The sequence below is a fragment of the Pteropus medius genome, unplaced genomic scaffold, assembly GCF_902729225.1.
Source record: "Pteropus medius unplaced genomic scaffold, Ma_sr-lr_union100, whole genome shotgun sequence".
NCBI lineage: Eukaryota > Metazoa > Chordata > Mammalia > Chiroptera > Pteropodidae > Pteropus > Pteropus medius.
The window spans coordinates 26,446,096-26,461,390 of NW_024347791.1; the positions used below are offsets into that span (position 1 = coordinate 26,446,096).

At 29.7% G+C, this 15,295-nt stretch overlaps 1 pseudogene; it reads right to left on the bottom strand.

Moving 5' to 3' along the window:
* Nucleotides 1-1,372: 1,372 nt before the first annotated feature.
* LOC120615161 (uncharacterized) lies at nucleotides 1,373-1,491 on the bottom strand (annotated as a pseudogene).
* Between the last annotated feature and the right edge of the window lie 13,804 nt (nucleotides 1,492-15,295).

Here is a 15,295-nt window from a genome sequence, read left to right on the forward strand (position 1 = left end):
ATTTCTTCTCTCTGAACTTTTGTTCAATTAGTTCCTTCAATAACTTTCTTGAATAATAATTGTATAAGTTTGGACTTTTATTCTTTATAGTCTATTCTGGCCTGAGTCAGTTTCAATATTCTAAAGAATCACTGAGTTTATTCTAGGTCCCCTTCCTAAATTTTTATACCATGTGGATGTTTCTAGAAATTTGAGCTCTCAGTTGCCTGTCATTTAGAGCAGGAAAAACTGAATGCTTAGGTAAACCATCGGAGACTGCTCTAATAGGGAATTGGGATTGTCTACTAACTTTGTTTCTAGAGTTTAGACAAAGAGATCAATAATATGATGGGATTAATCACCTTCGAAACATGAGCTAAATATTCCAAAACATAACAGCATACATCCCTATAAAAAACACAGAGAATTTAAATTTTCTTAAGGATACGGAAACTGGTTATTCTCCTAATCTTCCTATAATTTAGTTCTTCTAATTGTGACTTGGTTTAGATATTATATTTATGTTTTATTTTATCTTATTTTTTCAGGAAAATAGAACATATCAAACTTGATTTTGTCTCTCGAAGTCATATTAATTCTTTTTAAATATAGATAGATCTGAAAAAGGGCATATTTGACCAGTTTTGCACAACTGTTTCAAATAATATTGTCACAAAGTCAAATAAAAGCTCTCTCTTGACCTTGATATAGTTGCAAGCAGATCATTTTTTCCCTTTGGAAGTGTTAGAGTATGATTGCTTTCTCTCCTTAGTCTGAAAGTTGAGTCTTTGTACTTTCTAAGCCAGGGGAAAGGACCAGACACAGTACTGAGAAAATTAAGGTTGGCTTAAATATTAAATAGGCATCTTCAAGATAAATCTTGACTTACTCTACAGAATGAGATCTAGACTTATGATCATCCACCAACATAGGGGTCTAACATGGTGGTAAGCTTCAACCATAGATTCTTAAGGAGGTTATTGTAATAATGGGATCATAAGGGATATAACAACAAATAATCTGATTATATTGCAATTATATTTTCTAAAAATAATTAATACATAAAACAATTATATTAAATGATAAGTGTGAGACATGGTGTTTAGATGTGTTTTGTCTTTTTTAATGAAACAGTACACGAATTCATTCAGATATTAATAAAGATAAATTTAAAAAACAATCAGCACTACAAAAGCATTATTAACCTGTAATAATTAGAACCTTAAGCACATTAAAATGTGATTCAGTTTAGAAAATTTTATTTATATACTTATTTTTTATTAATTTTATTTATTTTTTTATTTTTATTTTTTTTTAGGTGAGACAACAATTGGTTAACCTCACAGACTGCAAGGACCTTGTCGGCTTATAATCCCTTATTTTTTATTTTTTACGCCTACAGCACCTGGTCTTCCTAGCTGATCTCTCATCCAAGTACTAACCAGGCCTGACCCTGCTTAGCTTCCAAGATCAGACGGGATCGGGCTTGTTCAGGGAGGCTTGGCCATAGACCATACTTATTTTTTAGAAATACATCTATTTTTAAATATAATTTACAAATGACTAGAAAACTGTGTGACTGTGACAGTTCTGGTCAAGTTATCCTTACAATCATACAAACCTCTGATTCTTACACAACAACTAATAATGTATTTTTGTTTTATATCTTTAGGGGAAAACATTGGTATTCGTAAATACAATTATCAAAAAATTACAAATGATAAATACTACAAAAAGAGAAATACCATTTAGGCTTCCAAATTCTTGTGAAATATTTTTGTCCCAGTTTGTACTAGTCCTAAAGTTTATATGTCTGGTAGAGAAAACCTGTCTACTGAACCTACCTCAAAAAAGATAACAAAATTATGATTAGATTTTACCAGTGCACATCACTTATGCCCCAGACAAATTAGCAGAAGATATGAGGGCACTCCTCTTTTAAGTAATCTCTGATTTGTGTTAGCAGTGAGTGCCAGAACACTCCTTTGTGTGTGCCCACAAGAATAAATAATGGCAGAGTATTCAAATGTTTAAAGGAAGAAATTGATCTCAGCAGTAAGAAATATAAATTCAGCAAGTATATTTTATTTCGATTGTCATTGCCTTTAGATAGGGAATAGAGAAGATGGCAATTTCTACTTCTTAGTTTTTGAAACTTCTTTCTAATTAAAGTCTCCAAAACCCAAACATTCGTGGATTAGTCAACATTCATGGAGTGCTTACTATGTGTCCAACACTGGCCAATGCACTGAGGATAAAATGGTGGGTAAAAACAGCCACATTTAAAATAAAATCTAAATTTCTCAAAAGTATTGCACCTATGAATTGATTTTAGTATTTTTAGGGAATTACTTAACCACTAGTCTATCTAATTTTGATTTTAGAAAGTCCCCAGTTCAGGATTTGTAAAGCCTAAGATTTATGAATGTAAATAAATAATATTAAATGTTTTATGTCCTTAGTTTTTATATATACACACACATATATACTATACACATATATTATATTCATATGTTATGTAATGTTACATATCACATGGTAGTAATTAATATTAATGTAATATAGAATATATACAAATATAAAATCTAAGCATTTAACGGTACTTTAAATTGTATTCTTTAAAGTGTTCATAAAATGTAAGAAAATGTAATCTTGTGTCTAATTGTGACAATATTTTATAATAGTAAAAAAATTCTAGGCTCAAATTTTGCCATTTAATTTACTAGGTCACAGGTTTATTCTATTTAGTATAGAATCCAGGTACAGATTATGTGAATGGATAAAAAAGTAATTGTTTAACATCACCCATTCAGTAAATACTTATTGCACTTACCCAATAGACTCAACAGAGGGAGATTTTTTTTTTAAAGGAAGAGGCAGAACCCTTATAAAAGTGTGTGAAAGTGAAGCTGACATAATTTGTAACTATAAACTTGTTAAATAGCTAAAGAGCCTTTGTAATGGGGGTGCACAGGAAACATGAGTCCATGTTTGTGTTCAGCGAAAGAAGCTTTCACTCTATACTCTGTCTGAAAAAAAGTATTCTTTGTGTAAAAAGCTGGCAGGAGACATCCCTCCCTCCACAGTAGTAAAAGCAGACCATAGAGACAGTAAGAGACAGTGGAGCAGTAGAAAGATGAAAGTGGAGACAAGCTCTTCTACAGTGGAAGTAACTAATGGTATTTGTTTTGCTGAATATATTAAAGCTAGGCAAGACCTCTGCAAAGAGCTAATGATAGTCTGTGTTAAATATAAATGTTGAACAATTGTATAAACACAGGCTGAGGATTTTCTGCTAATATTAAAGGAAAGCATCAGTGTCGATTATCCTGGGAGAATGGAAACGAGATGCCACAAAAACATAGCATAATTTCTGTTACCTACGATCTATTAAGCTGTGTAATATTCTCACATCATTGGATGGTTCAATCATTTTCATAAATACTTTTATTATATTTATAAGCACATCTTTTAAATGACTTTGATTAGTTTTCACTGTCATCCTGGGAGTCTATGTTGTAGAAAACAAGCAACATCAGGTAAGTAAAAGTATTTGCATATGTGTATGTAGGTTATGTCAAACAAATGAACCTGGAAACATTGAATGATCATCTGTAAGAATAGAAGAAATAAATTAGGGTGTATCCATTGCACTACTATTATGCACCCATTTAAAAGAACAAATTAAAGTAATACTAGTCTAGAAGTATTATCTAGAAAGTATTTATAGGTAAAAAAGCAAGATGCAGGAGAGTATAATAGGTACATTTTTGTAAAATGCTTAATGGGCCCTAAACCATTTGTTTTTATATGGGTTCGTATGCACACATTTATAAAAGATCTGTATAATTATGTAAGCATGAGGAAAATAGAAAAGAGTACTAGGTTAACACATTTCTAGAAAGGGCAGAATGTTGCTGTTTTGAAGCTAAATGACAATGACAGCAAAGTCAAAAGAAGAGTAGAAATAATAAAAAAAATGATTATTTTAAAAAAGTACAAATATTACAACATTGTTTATGTATTTATGCATTATTATACATGATGGAAATAGTGACACCTACACAGATCCTTTATCACTTCTTGAAACTGAGCTTCACTACAAAAAATGTAAATTCAATCGCTTTCATCTATCCTACAGTGTCTGCAAGTCCAAAATTGTAAACTTAATTTGGGATTATTTCCAAAAATAATTTTGACAATATTATGATACTACACAGACAAACAATAGTATATTCAGATAAATACTTGCACATAAATTATCTTAATATTTCCTAAGTTTAATTGTGATTGTTTCTAAAACATAATTTAAAATTAAAATGTACTATTTTTAATGGTCAAATATTAAATACAATAAAATGATTTTATCAGTATTACTATTTAGCATCTGGCTGCATTTGGTAACTTTTAAAATAATTTAGTTTTGTAATGTAGAATAGACTGTATATATGGTTTTTTTCTTGTAGTTTATTTCCTGGTTAAAGTTTAGGGTAAGTGAAGCAAAGATGCACTATTTCATATATATTACAGGAAAATAAGTTTTTAAGATGATGAATTATTGAAGAATGGGAGTGTGGTTTTTTTTTTCCTGGAAGTCCTTTGATATTTTGCTTTAGTGGATTAAAGTAGATAAGCAGATGAAGTATTGGTAATTGGCATATTATTTATATAAATAATTTTTAAGAGCTTGAACAATTTCTTAACTCCTGAAGAACATAAATATTCTATAACATGTTGAATAATTAGCTAACTTTTTTTTTCTTCTGTGAAAAATTCATTTTGGCCAAACTCTAGAGATTAAAAATTTTCAATGTCCAAATTAATGAAGTTCAATTGTATTTGCAGACTTAAGCTATTGTAAGAGTAAAACTTGTAACTTTCTCTAAACTAATATATGTCCTAGAAAAAAACCCCAGATATTTGGACTATCAACAAAATGTAAATTCCGAATATTAACATATACTGCCCCAGGACTCTAAAAAAGGAAATAAGAAAGCTGCATTTCAATGATACTTTACATTTTCAATCAATCTTCATCCAGTTTTTTTTTTTTTTTAAGTATGGTTGGCACACAATAGTATATTAATTTCAGGTGTACTATAGTGATTCAACATTTATGTATCTTACGATATGATCACTTCACTAAGCTAGTAACGATCTGATACCATGCAATGTTATCACGATATTATTGACTATATTCTCCTTCACCTTTTTCAATTACTCCTCACCCCTCCCGTCTGGCAGCCATCAGTTCGATCTCTGTTTTTATGAGTCTTGTTTTATTTGTTTGTTTCCTTATTTAGATTCCACATATAAGTAAAATCATACGATATTTGTCTTTTTCTATGTCTTATTTCACTTAGCATAATACCCTTTAGGTCCATCCATGTTGCTGCAAACGGCAAGAGTTCATTCTTTTTTACTGTTGAGTAATATTCCATTGTGTATATATGTGTATGTATATATGCGTATATATATATATATATACGTGTGTGTGTGTGTATGTGTGTATATATATATGTTTGTGTGTATATATATGTGTGTGTATATACATATCCTACATCTTTACCCTTTTATCTATTTATGTACTCCAGGTTGCAGCCATATCTTGACTGTTATAAATAAATAATGCTGCAGTGAATTTAGGAGTGCATATATCTTTTTTAATTAGTAGTTTTTTTTTTCTTTTTTGGATAAATGCTGAGAAGTGGAATTACTGGGTCAAATGGTAGTTCTATTTACTGTTTTCCAAGGAATCTTCATGCCGTTTTCCAGAGTGGCTGCCCCAGTTCACATCTCCACCAACTGCACAAGGGTTCATTTTTCTCCATTTTCTCTGCAACACTTGTTATTTTTGACTTTTGATAATAACCATTCTGACAGGTATGAGGTGGTATCTCATTTTGGTTTTGATTTGCATTTCTCTGATGATTAGTGACACATCATCTTTTTATATGTCTGTTGACCATCAGTATGTCATCTTTGGAGACATACCTATTCATGTTCTCTGCATATTTTTTGATCAGATTTTGTTGTTGTTGTTGTTATTGAGTTGTATGAGTTCCTCATATATTTTGAATATTAACTCCTTAACAGATATATCATGTGCAAATAAATATATTCTCCCATTCAATAGATTCTCTTTAATTTTTTTTCTAAGTATTTCATTCCCTGAACTTTTCAGAACTTAATAATAACTAACATTTATTGAATGTAAAGTCATCACTCTTGCTGATTTGTATGTGTGAATATATTTAACCCTTAAAAGAATTCTGTGAAATAGGAGCTATTAATATAATTATTTACAGATGTGGAAACCCAGGCACTAAAAGATTAAATGCATTGTGAGGAAATTCGGTGGTTATAAAGTTTAAGTTTACTAGATGAATAAGTTCTAGAGATCTGCAGTGAACCATTGTGTTTATAGTTAATGATACAGTAATGTGCACTTTAAAATTTGCTAAGAGGTTAAGTATCATGTTTTGATCTTACCAAAAAAAAAAAACCAAAAACCAAAAGAGATATAAGGAAACTCTGGGAGGTGTTGGATATGTCTATAACCTTGACTGGGGTGATAGTATCACATGGGTGCATATGTTCAAAATCAGCAAATGTTCACATTAAATATGCACAATTCTTTATATATCAATAATACCTTCATAAAGTTATGAAAAAATGTATCTAGTTCAGTCAATCAGGATATGTAGTGCTGAGCTTAAAACCAGTCTGATCATGCTCTTAATCATTACACTAAGCTTTCTCCACTTCAGCATTAACGACATTTTGAATCAAATATTTTTTTGTTGTAGGGAAATTTTTTGTGCATTGTAGTATGTTTAGCATCATTCTTGTCATATACTCACTAGATGTCACTGTATAAATCATTATAATCGACAATGTCTCCAGATATTCCCAAACATCTCTGGTGACAAATCTCTCAGTTGAGAAGCGCTGGATTAAATTTATCAAAACATTAAAAGCCCTGATGTAATGAAGGAGGAAAAAATAAAAAAAAAAAATAGAATTCTATTTAGAAGGAAGGAGGAAGGAATGGATCCTGATTAAGTGATCTACAGTACCTACTTGCTATATTGTAAGTATTTATTTGCCTTTGTCCCCTACTAGAATATATATTTCTTAGGTATTGATTTTGCTTCTTGCTTCTCTTTTTAACAGGTACTTAATACTTGTTATTGAATGGTTGTATAAATTATCCCTTTGGAAATGGATTTCTTTAGTGCTCTTTTGATACTATTTTTCAATTATTTTATAATGTTGTCAAATATCCCATGGGGACAACATTGCTTTAGATTGAGAATAATTGAGCTGGACAGTGCCTCTCACTTGATAACTAATCCATGCATTTCCATAAGTTTGATTATTTAAAACTTGTATTAGACCAATTATTTTGACTCTCTAGCAAAAGTATAAAGACCAATTTAAGAAGTACTCTGTATTTTAATGGAACTGCTATTAAACAGTGGGCATATCCCTTCATGCCCACCCTCAAATTCTGGGTTCCAGACCCCCTAAGCTCTTTGTTCTCTTAATGTAAGATCTTGTTATCTATTATTTCTTTTCTTTGAATGGCTCCTCTTCCCACCTGTATCTAGCTAACTCCAATTGCTTCTTAAGACTCATCTCTCAGATCTGACATCCTAAAAAACCAAGACTTCACTATAATCCTTTATATACTACAATATATTTTCTTATACCTCTAGCATAACATTTACCACACTTAATGCTTGTCATTTTCCTCTTAAACTGTAAGTTTATTAGGGAAAAGTATACTATCATTGATACTCCAATGCCTAGTGAGTGCATAATAGATCACTATTTGTTGAATGGATGAAGATTAGAATGGAATCATTTTTAATAATCAATAGAGTCCATTATTGAATGATTTACTCCCACAAGAAAAGTTTTAAGTATAGTTTAGGTTAGCATCTATCACATGACTTTTTAGAGTATACATTCTTGTTGTGTTAGTAGATGACTATGTGACAACTGAGAACTCTGTAAATGAAATAAACTTGGAGATGCTACATAGCATACGAGAATGTTTAAATGTCAAACACCAACTTTGGCACCTGTAATTACTATGTGACCTTTATCTATATCATCTAAAACCTTTAAATATTATTTTCTTCATATAACAACACACATGGAATTGCATTAAGAATTTAATCAGATAATGTACACAGATAATGAAAGCAGTTCTTAGTTTATGGGTGAACTTATAGCTAAGTGAATGCATGATTTCTTGTACAAATTAGGATATATTCAAGAGAGAAAGAGGTTGGGACAAAAAGAAGAAACCTGTATTGTCTAGGATGTAGTCAAGGTACAGGATAAGAAGTAGGTAATATTATTTGTGGCCACAAAAAGATGCTATTCTTAGGGGAGTGACAAGGTGCTGTTTTGCAGTTACAACTGCTAAGAATACCATTAAAAAGAATTATATTTTATGGCTCCTATTCCACATCCCACCATATCATAATTTTAATTTTTTTTAATTAAATTTATTGAACTGACATTGCTTAATGAAATTATATAGGTTTCAAGTGTACAATTCAATAATATGTTATGTGTATATTGCATTGTGTGTTTACCACTCAAAGACATAATTTTAATTTTTATTTTGGGTAAACTAAATTTACCCAAAATGAAAATAAATCTTCATTGCACTTCTGTCATTTTGAAGTTTGTTATACTTGCTGATAATATAAGTTGACCTTTTGAACATTTAAAAGAAAATAGATAGGTTTACTCCACAGGCATATAGAACACTATATATCCATGGAGATTTCATTAGGAGAAACAGATAGCTTCCATTTTACCTATGTTTAAGCATGTGTTATGTTGAGAAGGATGCTATATAACATGTTACAAAAACCTAGATATTCATGGGCAAATGCCTCTGGGATTAAAACATAATATATATAAAAGTAGAGATAATTACTTGATTAAGCATCGTATTAAGTAAACGCCATGATTTCCACTAATTAAGCAGTAACTACCCTTTAGAACTTATAGCTGTAGTTAAAAACATCAACCAGAATCTGAGATAATAATCCAGATTATCACAACTTTATTTATTTAAAAAAAATCCAAATCTTTCTAATTGTGTGACTAAATTTCATGTAACTTTAAAAAGGTGACTATTATACTTTTAATGCTTATATCTTTATGTAATCATTGCTATACACTTTTATCTGTGTGTAAGGTATGTATCCACCTATGTATCTATTCAAGCATTACTGAGGTAGACTAGACTCTAACTCTGATAAATACAGTGTGTATAGTGAAATTGGTGTTTGCATTTTATGTAAATTTGTCTTTACAAGTCAAGGCTATGGACATAGAGTTAGTCCATGTGATGCACAATCATGGAGTTTACATTCAGAATGTTTCTCTTCGATCCGTATGTGTGTGTATGTACACACATATGCAATTTTTTTCTAAATTATTATAGTAAGTTAGATTAGCTCTAAGTAATGTTAAAGAGATAACTTCTCCCAAAGGATGTGAAACAGCTCTCGATTCGTTCAATCTCCTTACAAACATAAATTGCTTTCACAACTCTGTCACTGGGGACTACGGCTGACAGTCAGAGGCAGATTATATTATTTTAAAATGTTTGAAGCTATCAGATGGTACCCATTGTAGATGTGTTCTAATCTTGTGTGTGTAAGGGTGTAGACACCAATCACAGCTAAGAAAAAACCTATGCACATGGATACTCATCATCAGAGCCTTCACTTATGAGCTTAACCAAGGTGTGAAAAGAAAGCAGTACTCCTCCACCCCCACCCCAAATGTCAGGCAAGATTAAATGAAGTTATTCTGAATATGGCATTGTCTTTAAAGAGAATGAGTAAAATAAAGGAGAAAGAGGAATGAAAAGGAGAGATGACATACATTTTGAAACTACTGGCAAACAATTTAATTTTTAGTGCAAAGAGGCCCCTGCTAATATGTCAGTTTTAGCCTCTACTCTAACTCAGCAACACGGTCCAGATCCCACTGTACTTTTACGTAACCATGTCTCAAATTTCTTTTATTTATCACAAGAAAAAAATGCCAGGTAAAAAATGATTGTAAAAAAAATTAGCTTTTTCATCATATATATATATATATATATATATATATATATATATATATATATACAATAAACATACACTTCAATAGTTAAATAGGGAGTAGGCCAAAGTTGACATGTAATTCTAAAATATATTATTTTAAAATTCTGGCTTCACAAACCTCTTTTCTTATGAAGGAAAAGCTTAGTTTTTACATACGATAGGAGTTAAGATACCACGTAGTAGTTTATAAACAGATACCATGTTGTTAAAGTCATTTGTGACAGAATAGCAAATAAACAAAGGTTGGAATTATATAAATAGCAATAAAAATAATGTAAACTACATTTCTTAGGGGAAATATAACATTAGTGATCAAATGAATAAAGGCAAGTATAATTTGATTTGTTATTTGAATATTTTACTAAATGATATCAAGGCTTCATTGTTTTCCTGTCACTTAAAAGTATCAAATTTAATTCATATTCCACTTACATGTGAGAAAAAAGCTAATGGCTAATGGAATAGAAAAATTTTTTCCTAGCAAACACTGTTTTTGGTAATATTCTTTTTGGCTGCCATATTTGTTAATTAATGCATTTTATTTTATAATAAGTTGTTCCTCAATAGGATACAACTCATAAAAACACTTATTATTTTTTTATAATTATTAATTTGTATCATGGAATTTCATCAGTTGTTCTGTAGTTTGATACATAATACAATTTTCAGTTTCCTATATTTAAATGCTCCATGACTATACCATGTACACTGCAATTCTTTTAGATAACAGTATTTCTTATGGCAAAAAATATCACAAATATTATATTATAGTGTAGCAATCTATGTTTTGTAAAGACTAATACAAACATAACGGGTTCTGGAGAATAAAGCACGCCGAGTATTTCTTCAGAAAATCTCTAACAGTTGACAATTTAAAACTAATGTCAAATTCTGAAAAATTTTCAGTCTCTTCAATCAGAGTATGAGTCCTAGGACCCTTTTAATATTCAAATAAATAATGGAAGTTTAAAATATATTATATAATAACATTGATACCAAGCTAGAGAAATAGCATGAAATTAGCCCTATACCATGTAGAAATGTATGTATGATTTTAATTGAAATTAATCAAGTATTTTTCTAAATGTTCTATAATCAGTTTAGCTCTCTATAAATTGAAATATTCTGACTTGTCTCACATCATCAGTTCTTACATATTGCTAAAATTAAGCAAAAAGATTTCAATCTATTAAATTGCTTTAAAAACTATTAGTGAATGCTTTCATATAAACAAGTGCTTAATATACTAACACTCTATTGAATATCTAAATTGCATATGCAAGAAAAAATATAAAAAACATTTACCTTGTTTGAAAAACATTCTTGAAATGTTTTAAGTCTATGAATTAGCTAACTTCAAATTTTATTTCAAAGACTTTTAAAGTCACAGAGTCAAAATAGATCATTTGCCCGTGCTACACTGTTATTAAGCCAGCCTGAAATCAGAGTCTCTATCTTGACATGGTATTCAAAGTTTATTTTTGAAACATAATAAATGTCTCTTAAAATATGACTTATTTCTTGATATAAGCATATAAGATAAAAAACAAATCATATATGACAGAAAAAATAGATTAAAATGAAAAATTGGTTATGGCATTGTTGGCTAAAATAGCACTTTAAGGTAAATATTAGTATTGTTCATTATTGTTAAAGAAGGATCATCTTCATAAATTATTCTCATAAATGTTTAATGCTTTCTAATTTTTAAGGAAAATGTGAAGAAAATGTTTTTTTTATTTTATAAGCAATATTAATTTGTATACTATCATGCTTTCTAAATTTAGCACTACTGTGTAATAATCATTTGAAAATGTCCTTCCTCTTTTCTTAGAATTCATACATCTTAATTTTTCTATTGTATAAAAATAGTATTCCCCCTTTATCTTTAATATTTAAGAAACTTCTGAATTCAAGTCAATATGTTATATATTATGTAAAATTTTAAAAAATTACACATTAATGATCTTCTAAAGCCATGTTGGTAATGTTTCCAAAAGAAGTGATTTAAAAACCATACAAAAAAATAAGCAGACACTTAAACACTATTTTTGAAAGAAAACTCATCATTCATGTGGATATAATGCATATGATATCACTTATTCATGTGAAAAAAATATCATTCAGACATTGCCTTTTACCTAATGATGGAGATCTGAAGCTCTTGCCTTCAGTTTTCAATATTCTGGTTTCTGTATATATCTGTAGTGTCTTTTAAGAATCGCAAGGATAGGATTCTGCTAAGTCAGAATTCACTTCATCAGTGGAAAGAGCTAGTGATTTTACTACTTAATATACATTTTCATAGTTAACATTCTCAGGGATGCCCTAGCTAATACAAAATGCTGATGAGTTTCCAATCATGTGAAATTACTTTCTGGAGAGAGAGCCTGAGGAGTGACACCAGGTTTCATGAGGAAATCAGCTAAGAAATGAAAGACCGATACATGAAAACTTTTCTTCAATTTAGCACTGCAATAGCCTTAGATGATCACTTAGAGCTCTGCTCATGCAAGGAAAGTAATATCCAGAAACCAAGTTATTAGTACTGTGAGTGAGATAAATCATTCAAAGATAAGCAGTGTATAAAGTTATTGCGCCTTCTTGTTCTAAGTTTGGGTCTCTCATCAAAAATATTAAAAATGATCCTTTAATAACTTATTGATAATTATCAGATATTAAAAATCTTATTTAAAAATGTTTTTCCTATTATGTGGTTATCTTTATATTCCTTAAAATTGTCATTATTTTTAGGGAAAGAATAATGATGCTCTTACATATAGAGGGACATAAAAGTAGATACTTCAAGAATTAGAATTCTGAAGTTTCATTATTTCAGAAATTTAATATAATATAGTTTCTGAATTTTATAAGTAATCATTTGTTAGTTGTAAGCAAATACTAGTCAAAGCATATGTTTTCTTATGATATCTCAATTTGTAAATATCTAATTTTTGCTACTAAAAAAGGGAATAAAAGAAACTTTTGAGTCATGGGAAAAATTTTAAACCAGAAAAAAATCTATTTTCAGAATAATATAGCTATTTATATTTAATACGAGTTTTAGATAGATTCTCTTCCCTTATAATTCTCCTGTGTTGAAGTTAAAATGTGCAATAAATGCTTTATTGACTAAATAACAATGGAATTTGCCATAGATTCTTAATAGAAAGTCTATCCTTTTAAAAATATTAATCTAAGCAACTAACTTGCTACAGTCTGGTCAGCTGACTAAATGAGATAATATGTGTAAACCTTCTTTTCTTATGTGAATTTCCCAGGGATAAATAAATTCCAACCATTAATTAATGCTCAGTTCAATTATCTCGGTACTTGGCCAGTCTATCATTGAAATTTTGAAGTACAGGATAAGCAACCTTTGCTGAATTAACTGATAAGATTTTGGTTATTGATGTCTGTATGTAATGCCTTCTTAGAGATGATTCTTCCTGGATCAATACAAAAATAACTATAAATAACTATAAATACATTTTCTTGGAAGTCTCCACTAGCCTATCCTTCTAATTCTGACCCATTTCTAAGGATTCCTGGGTTCTGATTTCCCAGTGTCCATTCAGCTTTCTGGGTTCTACCCATCATCCTACATGGAAATCTACCATTTTCAAGTGTTAAAGCATGAGCACCATTATCCTGGGGTGTATGGGACCCATAGTCAATTTCACCATCTGACTACAAAAATAATCAGCTCTATAGGAATTATACATACTTGCTTTTTAAATTTTTATTATTTAAGTAATCTAACATTGTAAATATACAATTTTCTTTTGCCCTCAAATTCAATGATCCTTCAGAGGACATAAAGGGCTCATAATCGTCCTGAAAACTTTAGAACTTTACCATCAGCAAATGAATCATTTGCTTATAAACTCAGTTCTACCATCATCAGTTTAGTCAACCATGGAAAATTGTACAGCAGAATTTAGAAAATGAAGAATATGATCATTGCAAAATCCCCTTTGATTCAAAGAGCTGCTATGGGAAGCTTGTACCAATACCTGTTTTGTTATGCTCATTGGCATTACAATATCCATTTCCTGATATTTGTAGATAGACCACATTTACAATGATTAAACTGTGATTTAAAAATAAAATAAAATAAAATAAAATCTGCTTTTTTCAATATTTGTCTAGTGATTACTCAGTTTGATCACCATTGGTCTAGTCTATTGAGCATAAAAAATTAGTTGTAATTAATAAAAACTCTTTGCCGGGCCTCTCAGTGGAGAAATTTCACTAGCCTGTTTATCTAATAACGGGCTTCCTAGCTTTTTCTTTCTTCTTTCTTTGTTGTTCTCTGCAAAAACTCAATTTGATTATACCAACTCTAGACCCATTCTAGCATGAAGAGTGCTTACTGTGGTTTGAAAACATAAGAAATTAACGGTTATTGAAATGTGATTTTTTAAAAAAAATATGAAACTTATACAAAATTCTTAGTGAAAAAAAGTACTTAAGAAAAAATTGTGGTAAGTTCTGAGAATGTTTTTTTATTTATTTTTTTTACTGCTATGCTTTTTCACATTTTCCAAATTCTATGCCTTAAAAATGTAATACTTTTCAATCAATAAAAGCATAATCAAGATATGTGAGACATATCTAGAACAACGGAAAATACTTTGTGAGCATATGTGTATGTGCAGATATAACTTTTTAAACTTTCTCATATAAAGAGCATCATAGTTTTTCAAATGGCCAGCATATTCAAAAGCAATAAATTAGTCTCTTCCTAAAAAATGCTTAATATTTTCATTTAAAAAAATACACACAGTTTGATTTAATAATTTTAAATTCTAATGCTATCTTGAAAATGCTTAATGTTATCTTTAAAAAAACACAATTTGGTTAATATATTTAAATTCTAATGTTATCTTGAAACAATAAATAAAATACTATGTGCCGAAAATTCATAGTCAAACTTGAAATCTATTAGGAAAATATTTGCCAGGGAACTCTTCATGTTTGTAATGCCAAAATAATTTCACATTAATTATATCTTTTACATAATATATTTACCATAATAGCCAAAATGTCAATTTGCTATGTGCTTTTTCATAGAGATTCAGAAATGGATTATTTATTTTTATTTTTAAGTATTTATTCTTTTTAATATAACTCATTTCCTTGTATGTTTATATAATTTATTACCTTTT